At 39.6% G+C, this 12,621-nt stretch overlaps 1 protein-coding gene across 1 annotated transcript in view; it reads right to left on the bottom strand.

Annotated features, from left to right (window-relative positions):
• LOC111149069 (clock circadian regulator) overlaps window positions 1-7,737 on the bottom strand; it is a 137,810-nt gene extending 130,073 nt beyond the window's left edge. Inside the window, exons 1-2 of the mRNA XM_022505976.1 lie at window positions 7,554-7,737; window positions 6,217-6,295 (exon numbers count right to left, since the gene is read on the bottom strand). The gene's annotated coding sequence lies outside the window, so the exon portion shown is untranslated. The remainder of the gene's footprint in view (window positions 1-6,216; window positions 6,296-7,553) is intronic.
• Between the last annotated feature and the right edge of the window lie 4,884 nt (window positions 7,738-12,621).

Genomic DNA, 12,621 nt, shown 5'->3' with positions numbered 1-12,621 from the left:
GTAAAAGACTAACAGTTCAATAATGATAATCTGTATTTATTCACGGACATCCAGAAAACATGAAAGTTTACAAAACTGCACATATTCCACTTTAAAACTGCAACAGGTAAACACATATACACACAAATGCCTCAGAAAATACTGAAAAAAAAATTTTAATCTCAGGGCTCATCCCTGAGATTTTAGGTGATTTTCTTTATCATAGATTTTCTTTGTAGTTTTTGGCACTTTAATTCTTTTCTAAGGAGCAAGACCCATTTTCATAAAAACCACAACACTTTTCAAAAAAAAAAAAAATGAGTTTACAAATTTTAATGATCAGCTCCAACAAAGTAACAGACTTACAGAAAAAGAACATGATCAGGCCTAAAAAGAAGTTAAAAAATATAAACTTATTTCATACAATAAACTTTAATCTGGAAACTAAGAAAGTTTTATAATTATAAATACATCATATCATCACCATTTCTGATGGAGACTAAATTATCAGGTAAGAGTTGGAAACAGGTTTTCCGATTAACAAATGGTTCCCTCACTTCTCTTCTTACTTCTAATAAAAATCTCTGATATTTCCATTGTAATATATGTTAAACTTGTAAAATAAAATTTAAGTCCTAACATTTTTCAATTTGTGGGTTGTTTCCTAAATAAGATTTTTAATACTACCTCAACTAAAATTTAAGTTTCAACACAGAAGAAAACCAGTTACCAGTTTCATGAATCAAAACTTGTTAAAGGGCATCAAAGAAAAATACACAATACCATGCATCTTGGAACCATATTCTAGTAACTTTATTATTCTAAGTCACATAAAAAGATCAAGTACTCCCAAACTCTCTATATAAAAACAAAACTCTAAGCAACTTATTTAAATATATTTAAACTGGGAGGAAAAAAATTAAAAAAAGGTAAGAGCCCTGTCTGGTATACACTATGAAAATAACAAAACCAGAATCACTGCTAACATTTATTGACCACTTCACTATGGGATACTCTTTGCTCAAGTAATCTGCATTTTTGTCTCACTTAATCCTCACATCATATTATAAACTAGTATTATCTTCCTTTTACAGATGAGAAATTGAGGTAACATTTGCCCAAGGTCATACAACCACCCTGCAGTAAAGCCAGGATTTGAATGCCAAGCAGGCTAGCTCTAGAACCTTGCACTCTTAATCACTACACTATGCTATCAATGAAAGTAATTCAGATCTTGTTAAAGTAGTATGCTGTCTTTGTTATTAAGTTTCAGGCCACAAATAAGCTTTATTTAGAATAAAACCAAACATTTTAACTATGTGGTCCTGTTGCTGAGACAATAATATCTAAAAACTTCGTACTTTCATGACAGAGAAAAAAGCAAAAAAGCAGTCACTATTAAAAGTATATTCATTAAACCTGAGAACTTCCAAAAATAGACAATAGAAGGCACATTAAAAACTACTGCATTAAACTGTCTATAAAATCTTATCTATTTTCTCTTGAAAGTAATTTAACTTAGTTTTTCTCCCCCACAGAAATCCTAAATAAAGCTAATGTCAATTTTTTGGGTGATGAAGGATTCTTTCTCAGTATTTACATTTTCCTTTTAAGGAAGTGTTTTGGAGCAAGCAAAGAAACCTCTCTGTTGAACTTCATTTTAATCATGTATGGACTGATTCATAAATCCCCACCCTACTTAGAAGGCTCATCTAGATAACTGTTATCCAAATGATTTATGCTCATGAAATGCAAAGTTAGTTTAATTCAAAGTAAAACATAGTTTAGAAATAAACATTATAAAAGCCTTGGATTCACTATTATGGATCATTATTAATTTATTATATACTTATTTTTTTCAACAAAAAGCATAAAAGTTCAGTTTAATCTGGAGATTAATACAAATTCAGTATCTACTTAAATTCTAATTCAAAAGTGACACCATTTAAAAATTGATAACTTAAATATCCAACTGAAAAAGATGAATTAGTAAATTATTACACAAACATAGATGAGAGTACTCCATAGCCATTAAGAATAATCATGTTGTGGAAAAACACTGACATAAAAATGTTCAGGATTCATTGTTAAGTGAATAGAATAATTTGCACTACAGTAGATGCATTATTAGCCCATTTTGTAAATATCATATGTCTTTAAGTACACATATATTTATAAAATGGCTAAACAAAATGCAGAAAGAAGATATTCCAGAAGGTTAACAATGGCCCCTCTTTGTAGTGGGATTTCCAATGATAAAAATTTAATTCATGCTTTTTTTGTGTCTCCCAAATTTTCTATGCTAGGGATGTGCTATTTTTATAACTAGGGGGAAGAGATTAAGAAAGAGACAAAGGAATTATTTACATTAAAGCTGTATTTTAATACAAATCACAATTTCTTAACTAGAGATATGGCTTAACCCTTACTAGTAAAGCCCCCACTTTTTTATTTTGTTTTTAAATACAAAACCTCTTTACATGAACCAACCTGTATTCTTGTCTTCCACTATTCTGGATAAGAATTAAAAATTAAAGTACCTGATTAAATGTGAACTCTGAAAAAAGATGGGAATTTCTGTCTTACTATTTGACCTCATAATTGTAGAAATTAAAATATTCCTGAAAAATAAATGTAAGTCACATCCTTAGCAGCATAAGTCAAAAGGAATTCATAAAAAAAAATTTTTATAAGTGATTTCTTTCTGTTGACTTCTAAGACTTAAAACAATAAGCAGAATTACATCTTTGTGAAATACACACCTAAAGCAGGTAGCGAAAATAGTCCAGTCGACACTAAAGAGGATGGGTTTAGATAATTTAAAACCTGCATAACCAAAAACATGGAGAAAAACAGTAATCACCTATCCACCTAATTCCCAGAAGTTACACTAACAGAGCTATATAAATGACTAACAAATGGTTGTAAAGCAACCTATAAATAAAAATGCCATAATAATTAATCAGTAAACAATAAATTGCTCTGACACTTTATTCTTTAAGTAATTCATACAACTCCATCTAGAATTTTAGACTTGGTGAAAGGGAAAATGCAGTCTTGACTAGTACAATGTCTGTAAGAAACTACACATTAAAAAAAGTATGCATCTGCAAAGAACTGGAAGGAAATAGACACAAAACAAAGTGATTTGCTGTAATATGGAACTTCAATTTTTTACAATGTTGTTTGCTTTCATAGTTTAAAATATTTGCAGCAAACATTTTAATTGACATAACACTATTAGTAAAAACGGGTGGGGAGAGGGTATATTAAATATGTACTTTGAGAAAAGTTAATAAGAAACAATTTACTTTTAACACTAATACTCTCTGATATATTAGATGGTAGGTAACAGTTAGCAGACAGAATTAAATTTCCTAATACTCCTAACAATCCTAAAATCTAACAGAGGCTGTATTATAATTATCAAACTAAACATCAGATGGCTCTTTCCACTGGACTATTGTAAAAACAAAAAAAAGCAACTATCAATTAGTCCTATAAATGCTATAACAAGGCAATTTAATTCCTTACTTCCTTGCTCATTAAAAGCTAAGATTTGAGCTTTCTAAATTTGTTCTATCCTTTCTTAACGATTTAAAAGGTTGAGATATAAACTCCTCCTCCAATCCCCATGCCTGTAAAAATAAAAAGCTGGAAACATTCTCACCCTTATAAACCTTATGTATATTTTTCTTCTGGAATCAATCATTTCCTACCTTGTGTTAAAATCATTACACATGTGCTCTTTTAACTACACTAGATTTCAAACCCACAGAGAGCACCATCAGTGATACTGCATCTTTCTATGTATATCACATATTGTAGTAAAGACTAAATAGTAATGATTTAGTCTTGATTAATCCCCTGAACTTTCTGCACACTCCATCACCTGAAAAGAATTATTAGAAAGGTAGTGTTCTCTTGCAGGAGGAAATAGAAGGTGAGTGAAGGTGTGCATACTCCTTTGTCTGCTGTCAGGTAAGCACAAACCAGACCAAAAGGCCTTTCTATTCCTTTTCCCTTCCAAGGCTAGACTCCATCTAAGTCAATCAGCATCCCCTAGCTAAGGACAGAGTGGGCCTTCAGAGGACCTGGACAGGTTGATATAATCTAGGGAGTTTCTAGTGGTCTGCAAGACCGGGTCAAAATCCAAAGAAAACCCTCGAATGTGAACTCTAAAGAGTCCTACAAAACCCAAGGAATCCAACTCTTTCAGCTGAATACAATCTACAACCAGATAAAACTCACACCGGTATGACCTAATTACAAACTGTAAATGCCCCCCAAGTTGACTGGACCCTCACAAGTGAAAAGATGAGTATGTTCTAAGGGGTACACCATATGTTAAACTTTCTGACATACTCCAGGTTGTTTTCCTGTCCCGTGAGTAGTAACAGAGCCCACAGTAGAGGCAAACTGACAGAAAAGACAATTCATTTTCCAATATTAAAAAGTCTATGTTTGTAAACACACAGAATATGATCTACAAGATTAAACAGTGTTAACAGCAGTTCTCTCTGGAGAGGGATAAGAAATAAAAGTTTAATTTTCAAAGGAGGTTTTCACTTATATGCATATTGTATTGTTTTCATCTTTCATGGGCATCAATTTACTTTGGTAATTTTTTAAAAATATTAAGTAAAATGCTGAAATGGGATTCTATTTTTTTCAAAAAGGATTAATAGATCCACATGGAATTCAAATGAAAAATAAATGCCATTTTGCAGAAGCTTGGCTACTACAGACCTACAGTTCAAACAGAAATAATGCAATTATCCTATCCTACAAAATAAAAAGGAATACTGGTAACATAACAAAATGCCCATAGCAACTGTCACCCACTACTCAACATTCACTACTTTGATTATACAATATTAGCCACCAGAGGGAGTTTCAGTACCCTCCCCTCAAAATTATATCCACTCTAACAAAGCCCTTTTTCAATTTTAACCTAATTAAAAAGGTTACAATAGCAGAAAAAAAAAATCTTAATACAATTTTTATAACAATCCATAAATCATAAGAAATTTTTACTTTATTGCACCAAGAAAGTAGTGCTTCTCCATTTTATTTTAATTTTTCATTAGAACTATATTCACAAATTGACATTTCATTGAGGTGCGGGTCTGATTTCCTTAAGAGAAAAAAGTTTCCCAGTCTGAAAAACAAGCCACCTGGACAATCAAGTCTATTATCACTGTAATAGGGTCCATATTCTCCACTTATCACAACTCTGTGGTTAGAAAAAGTAAAATTTTATACAACTATGACTCCTAAAAAAAGAGGAAGAGGGACACAAAACTACCTTCTGAAAACAGCATACTCCAGCCATAATGCCCAAAGTAAATAATGCCATTGTGCTTTAGCAAAGCAAAATACAACTAAGCATCTTTATGAGTTAGTCCGTGATGTCAGCATCTTAAAAATCAAAGCTGAAAGAGCCCAGCTTATCATAAACTTTCTTTCAATGTTAGTTCATTTTTCTAAAAAACATTAAGAGAAGTCACACTGAAAATGTCCAAAATCACAAGTAATGGAACAGAGACAGGCAAGCAGACAAAACCCACACAGCAAATTATTTGGGAGAGGAGGATTTTTGTTTAATCTAGTTTATGAGTCTGTAACATAGTCACAAAAAAATTGTGAATACAAAGACATATACAGTGTAAATCTCATTTCCCACCTCCCTTCCTCAGGCTACTACTTCTCCCTCTCTCCCACTGTTACTACTTCCCCAGTATCCTCCCAGAGTATCTTTATAATTGAAGAGCAAACTCAAGTTCATATTCTTATTCCTCCCCCACATCTTAACACATAAAGTAGCACATTATTCACACTGTCCTACACCTTGGGGTTTTTTCCCCCCTCTTTATAACATATTTTGCAGATCTTTCCATGCCAGTGCACAAAAAGCTTCCTCATTCTTCTTCTCATAGCTGATCATGACTAGTTCCACCATAACTTTCATTTGTCGTCTTCTGGCTAACCTCTAATGACATTCTGTTCATTCAAGTACCTAATACCTGAGTTAGTTTCCTTCCCCCAACAAGATTTTAAAACAAACCAGATTTGAGGTGTCCCAAGAGATAACTTCCAAGAAAGCAACTCATTAGCTAAATTACGTCCGTTTCAGAACGTTTGTTTTTCAAGCAGATGAAGGCACAAACATACCACAACTCTCAAATCACTAAAAATAAAGCGACAAATTAGAATGCAATCTTCACGTGAAATTACCTTTTTTTTTATTTGGGGGATCAGCATAATAGTCATATCAATAATGACTGTAAAACTTTCTTCTTGTGCTTTTCTTTCACTGTAAAGGAAAAAAAAAATTTTTTTAAGGCTAGTAAGCCTTTAAGTCCTAAGAGCGTGGCATCCTAAGAGCAAGAGAACGACCACCTGACTCGATCTTCAATCCCCAGGTCAGAGGCCAAGACATTTATCTTTCAGGATCCTGCTGACTTATCAACAGGACGACTTCTACACCAACGAAACACTCTGAAGAATACAAGCTCTGCGGCGCTACGTGTTGGAAATTACACACCAGGAGCCAGAGCGCCAGGACCAGATCCACAGACTCCAGCTTCGCGGGCGTAAAGGGATCTAGAACAGCCAGCCGCGGTGGTGACAGGGCGCGGGGAGGCGCGGGTCACCAGAAGGAAGACCCGGCGCCGCGCCGCAAGCCCTCGAACCCGGGCAGTCTCCCGAGCTGGACGCGCGCAGTCGCGCGTTCCCCGGGAACCGAGCCCCGGAACCACGACCACTAACGGAACCAGCCCACGGGCGGAGGCCGCCGCTCGGACAGCGGACCGCGGCGCGCGGGCCGGCAGCCGGGAGGGCGGGGGTTCCCCGGAGGAGCTGGCCGCCCCGGCGCCCCATTGGGCGCCGCTCCAAACGTGCCCGAGTTGTGACAGGAATAAAGTGGGTCACAAGGCCTAGCGGGTCCCCAGCGAAAGCCCTCCCGGCACCGCGTCTCCGGCTTTCCCGGCTTCTGGAACCGGCCCCAGCCCGGAGGCGCGCTCCGGCCACCGGCCCCACCGGGCACCCCAATCCCGCCCTTGCCCGGCAGGTAACCCCAGCAGCCCCGGAGGGCCCCTCAACCAGGGCGCGACTCCACCCCAACTCCCGGGAAAAGGCACACTAGGGCGACAAGCAAAACTTGGGCTTCAGCTCCCGCCTTCCCCTCCCTCGGCCGCCGCCCCCCCCCCCCCCCCCCCCCCCCCCCCCCCCCCCCCCCCCCCCCCCCCCGCTCCCTCCCCCTCTCCGCGCCCCTACCGTGTGGCTTGAGGCAGCTCCGGCTTCTTCCCTCCCCCACCCTGGAGTCTGGCTACGGTGACTCGGAACCACTAACCCGGAGCGTCCAGGAGACACAGCGGCTTCCAGCACAAGCAGCACCTGGGGCTGTGAGTGGCGCCCCCCCCTCACCCAAAAAATTCACCGCTACTGCCGCCCGCTCCTCCCCCTCCCTTCCCGTCCCCTCCTCCACCGGCACCGGGAGCACGCATGCGCCGCCGAGGCAAGCCTACCGGCGGACTTCAGGCCCCGGGCCCACCCGGTGGGGCGCTACTCACCGGGAGCGCGCACGCGTTGGCGGCCAGATTTCCTTCGCGCTCTCGCTCTCGGGGGTTTCCTTTTTAAGCCGGTAGCCGCAAGCCCAGTCCGTGATTGCGCTCCCTGCTGGCGCATGCGTCGTCAGTGACCCCCGCGGGCTCCGACGGCCGGCGCTCAGTATTTGCCCCACCCCTCACTCTCCCTTTCCCGGCCGCAATCCCGTGCGCATGCGACTTGCCCCGTTAGGCAGCGCGGAGCCGCGGAAGGGATCCCGGGCGCCGAGGAGACTCCGGCTCCCTCGGGCCGTGCGTCTGCGCCGTCTGCGGAGGGAAATCGGGATCTCCCCGGCGCCCCCTTCCCCGCTCTCATTACTGGAAAGCTGGGGAGGCGGGGCCTGCTCGGGTGGAGGGTACGGTTGGTCCGGGGAGCGTTGGCGTTAGGTCCGGGCAGCTTTGGTTTTCACCCGTTGCAGGGAGCGAGGAGGAGGAGGGAGAGCTTCTTGCCAGATGAGGCACCCGGAGGCCCGAAAGGGGACCCTCTCTCTTTTGTAAAGCAAATCACTTGGCCAGCATGCCGGGGAAGATTTTCTGGGTGTTGGCAGACGGAAAGCTTTTTTCATTCTCCAGCGGCATCACTCGCGTTTCCTCTCTTGGGACTGGGAGAGGTTGTTTGCGAAGGTGGAGAGACATCCCGAGACGTCTTTTCCTTCTGCCTGAAAGGAGCGCGGCTCGGGTCGCTTCTTATTGGTGGGTGGGCCTGCGGAGGCCGGATATGCGCCCGGGGCTGCAGCGGGAGGTAAAAGGAGGTCAGGAGGTGTTCGTTTGCTGGAGTTTTTCACCTGGCTTTAAAGGCCTGGCGACAGTTTAGTGGAAGATGGGGAATGAAGCAGTGGGATACACCAGGATCTGATATGCACGGCTTCCCTTGTTAGAAAAATGTGTGACTTCCTACTTACGTTAGGGGAAATTACTTCCCTTGATGCATAAAACACACTTAGTCCACATGGGAAAGCACTTTTCAGTAGTTGTAAATGATTGGAAAAGAAGCTTATAGTCCCAATTCCTAGTCGCTTTTATGTTTTAATGAATGTCCTTTGGATTTAAAATAGAAGCCATCTTGTTTCAAAAAATAACCATTTGGGCTATAAATTACTCCCTTGGAGGTAACATGCACCTCAGTAAGCATTTAAAATTCTTGCTGGGGACTCCTGGATGGCTCAGGTCATGATCCCAGCGTCCTAGGATCGAATCCCACATGCTCAGTAGGGAGCCTGCTTCTCCTGCCGTGTTCCCCCAGCTTGTGTGCACTCTTGACAAAATCTTTTAATCAAACAAAATTCTTGCTGTATGCTCAGAGGAAAAAGAACATCAAAACTGAGGAACTTACCCCTCATCCTTCACCCGAGGATTTTTCTGTCAAGTGTGGGGAAAGAGGATTTATTAAGCTACTCCATTATATAGCAGAAGGGATTTTAGTAGACGTTTTTGTTCTTCATTCCCTATTCTGATCATTTCCTTTGGGAAACTATTCACTCAGCCCATATGGCTCCGGCAGGACTCCAGGGTGAAAGCATATTTGAATTAATGCTCTGCTTTAGGCTGGTTTTACCAAGAAGGGTGCTCTATCTTTGACAATGGATTTAAATGTAGCAAAAGGGGGGCCTGAAGCCATCTTTTCACTCATGGGTTATTCTAAGGAGGAAGGTAACTTGGAAAAAAGCAGATTAAAAGATGGAGATCTGGCCTGGAAATGTGTTTGATGCCCTGAATCCAATGTGGACTAAATAACTGAAATTTCAGTTAAATTAGTTCTTTCATGCGTTTGTTTTATTGCTTAAACCAGTCACTTACTACTAAAAATTCCAAGGGATGCTGGTAGCACCAGAGGAGGCAAGGTTAATAATACAGATAAAGTAGGTTGTAGCCAGACCAGAGGGTTTGAATGCTTCCCCTGCAGCATGGATGTTTACATTCTATTCTGTTCTAAAGTGATCCCTCCTCAGTTCTACATCATCTCTAGACTTCATATCTTCAAAAATACCTTTGCCCCTTTTAATGGTTCCATTGTCCTCTTAGTCACTACTGTTAACTCATTCATCTTTGACTCCTTCCTTCCTCTCACTTTGTGTTTAATCATTTACCAAGACCTGTTGATAATCCTGTTTTTCTGCTCCTCTGCCACTGCATGAACATTTCCCACAGTTTGATTCACTTTATCTGTTTCTCCCATATTCTCTCCAAGAAGAAAACTATGTTTTTAAAAACTTTTCCAACTTCCAGATTCTACTTTTCCCTAAAACCATCATTCTGCCTCATAGTTGCACAGATCCTAAATTTATGTCCCCACCCTAAACACAATTTATATATATATATATGTATACAGATACATATATATAATTTATTCTGTTAATTCCTTCTGATATACATTGCTGTTACTTACACTGAGAATATCCAACACTTTCCAACTGATTCTCCTAGTTGATGTCTTGATAGAGACAGTATAGCTTAGTTGTTAAAGAGTGCAAAATTGGAAACTAAAGTGCCTGGATTGAAATCCCACCTCTTAATATTTGCATGACTTTGAGCAAGTTATTTCTCCGTTCTTCATTTTTCTCATCTGTAAAATGAGGAATAGCAAACCTATCTCATGGGATAATTGAGATATAAAAAATAGATGTAGTTGTGTACGTGTGTACGTGTGTGTGTGTGTGTGTGTGTGTGTGTGTAATAGTACCTGGCACATAAGAGATCTCGTATAAGTGTTGCCTAGTATTTTTTTTAAGTAGGCTCCACACCCAATATGGGGCTCAAACTCATGACCCTGAAGAGTCACACCCTCAACCAACTCAGCAAGTCAGGTGCTCTTTAGTGTTAGCTGTTACTAATGATAATCCACTTTTGTGTAATTCTTAAGTCTCTTACTCAAATTCTTCCCCTAGTTCCTGGGTCGGGTCAGTTACCAAATCCTGTTTGCCCTTTCATAGTATTTCTCTTATCCATCCTTTTGTTGGCATTACTAGTTTCACCACTATAGTTTAAATTGGAACATAGGAATTCAAGATATGTATAATTGGTAATATACAGAAAGCTTGTGGTTTTTTAAGATTTGTATTTATTTGACAATATTTCAAATTGAAATATTTCAAATTCCTAATCCTGGTCAGGATACCCTGTTTAATCTAGCCCTTGCTATCTCTCCAATCTCATTTATCCCATTTTCTCCTTTTCCCATAACACTCCCACCTAGAAATTTCCTTCAGTTCCTTGCTAATCGCCCTGTTCTCTGGCATTAGTACATGCTGTGCCCTTGCCTGAACCACCTTCCTACCTATTCTCATGGCTGGTTCCTGAGTCTTCATGTCTCAAAGTTCTAACTACCCTATTTTTAAGTAGGGGTCTCTCCTATCTCTCAGCTGCCCCGCCCTCCCCCACAGAGTACCCCCAGTTACTCTCTGTTGTTTTGCCCACTGTTTCTTCCATAATACTAAGTTTAAGTTCCATGTATATTTGACATTTGTTTTCTCATTTATTAACTAACATCCCCGCCATCACAGGGGATGTTAGTTAATAAAATAAATAAAAGTAAACTCCAAGAAGCAAGGACTATGTGTTTTGCCCACCACTGAATTTGCAGCATCTGTTTCAGTACCTGAGGTGAATGAATGAATGGATAAATGAATACATGAAAGGTAAAACATGCTAGAAAGAAGATTTTTAGGATTATCTTTGGATCTTAGATTATGAATGCAGGCAGATTATAATCCTATGAAACATTAGCCTTAATAATGTGTTTTGAAGTACAAAAGGGAGATAAACTGAAATCAAATAGCAAAATACGATAACTCTTAATAACCAGGAGTGCAGAGGAACAGTTAAAGAAGGCATACAAGGAGCACCTGGGTGGCTCAGTCATTAAGCTTTAAGCATCTGCTTTCTGCTCCGGTCATGATCTCAGAGTCTGGGATCAAGGCCTGCATAGCATCGGGCTCCTTGCTGGGCAGGAAGCCTGCTTCTCCCTCTTCCCCTGCTTGTGTTCCCCTCTCTCCCTGTGTCTTTTTGTAAATAAGTAAATAAGTAAATAAGTAAAATCTTAAAAAAAAAAAAAGCATACAAGATGTCTTTAACGGGTTTGATACTGAGTGCTCCCCAGTCACTTAAGGATCTCATTAAAACAAAAATTGCAATTCAGTTAGTCTGGATGGGCGTGAGATTCTGCGTTTCTAAGCAGCATCTGGGAATGCTGCAAATTCCAGGACTATACTTGGACAAACGAACACTGTAAAGTAGGGAAGGGAATCGCATGGTTGGCAGCAAGAAATAGAGAAAAATCCTAGGTTGGGGTATATGAAATATCCATTTTTTTATAGGTCCCAAACTTGTTGAATATTGACAATTAAAAAAAAAAAAAACTTTTCAGTTTGTATCCCATTAAATAAAAATCATTCAATAAAATGGAAAACAAATAATAATTTCTCCGCATTCTGACATTTATACCCTACTGAAATGAGAATGTGTCAATGAAAGAGCATATGGAAGTAACACTGACCCGCAGCAGCCTGTGTGAGGACTTGCTGGAGCAATGTGTATGTTTAGGCATGTGCACACACATGATTCATTTGAAAAAGACTGACTGGACTCACAGCCACTTAAAACATGCTAGAATTTTATGATTTTTACAAATGTTTAAGTCTTCATGAACTGTTCTTATGAATAAAAACTTACTGCCACCTGGTGGATTTAACAGTTGGAATGGAAATCTGTATCGTTTCATTCAGCTATCTTAAATACTGTACTCCCTCTGTTAATTTTAACTTAAGAAAACAAATATGTATTTACTTAAAAAAATTTCATTTAGTGGGACTTTTTTCATTTGGTTTTAACTGGAGATAGGACAATGTTTGTATTTATATGCATTACATGGTATTAAAGTTACATTTTAACCTTATAATGTGGCTTTTCATTTCCACAACTTTTATCCTATTTAGAAAGATATCCACCCATTTGTTAAAGAGAATTTTAGGAGTTGGACCTGTATAGGTTATTATTTCTCTTACATGTGTGCATAATACTATAAAAAAAAGACCATCTT

The sequence above is a fragment of the Enhydra lutris genome, unplaced genomic scaffold (genome assembly GCF_002288905.1).
Source record: "Enhydra lutris kenyoni isolate GAN:26980312 unplaced genomic scaffold, ASM228890v2 scaffoldscaffold21, whole genome shotgun sequence".
NCBI lineage: Eukaryota > Metazoa > Chordata > Mammalia > Carnivora > Mustelidae > Enhydra > Enhydra lutris.
Note: the sequence above shows the minus strand (reverse complement) of the source record. Positions and strands in the feature narration are given on the sequence as shown.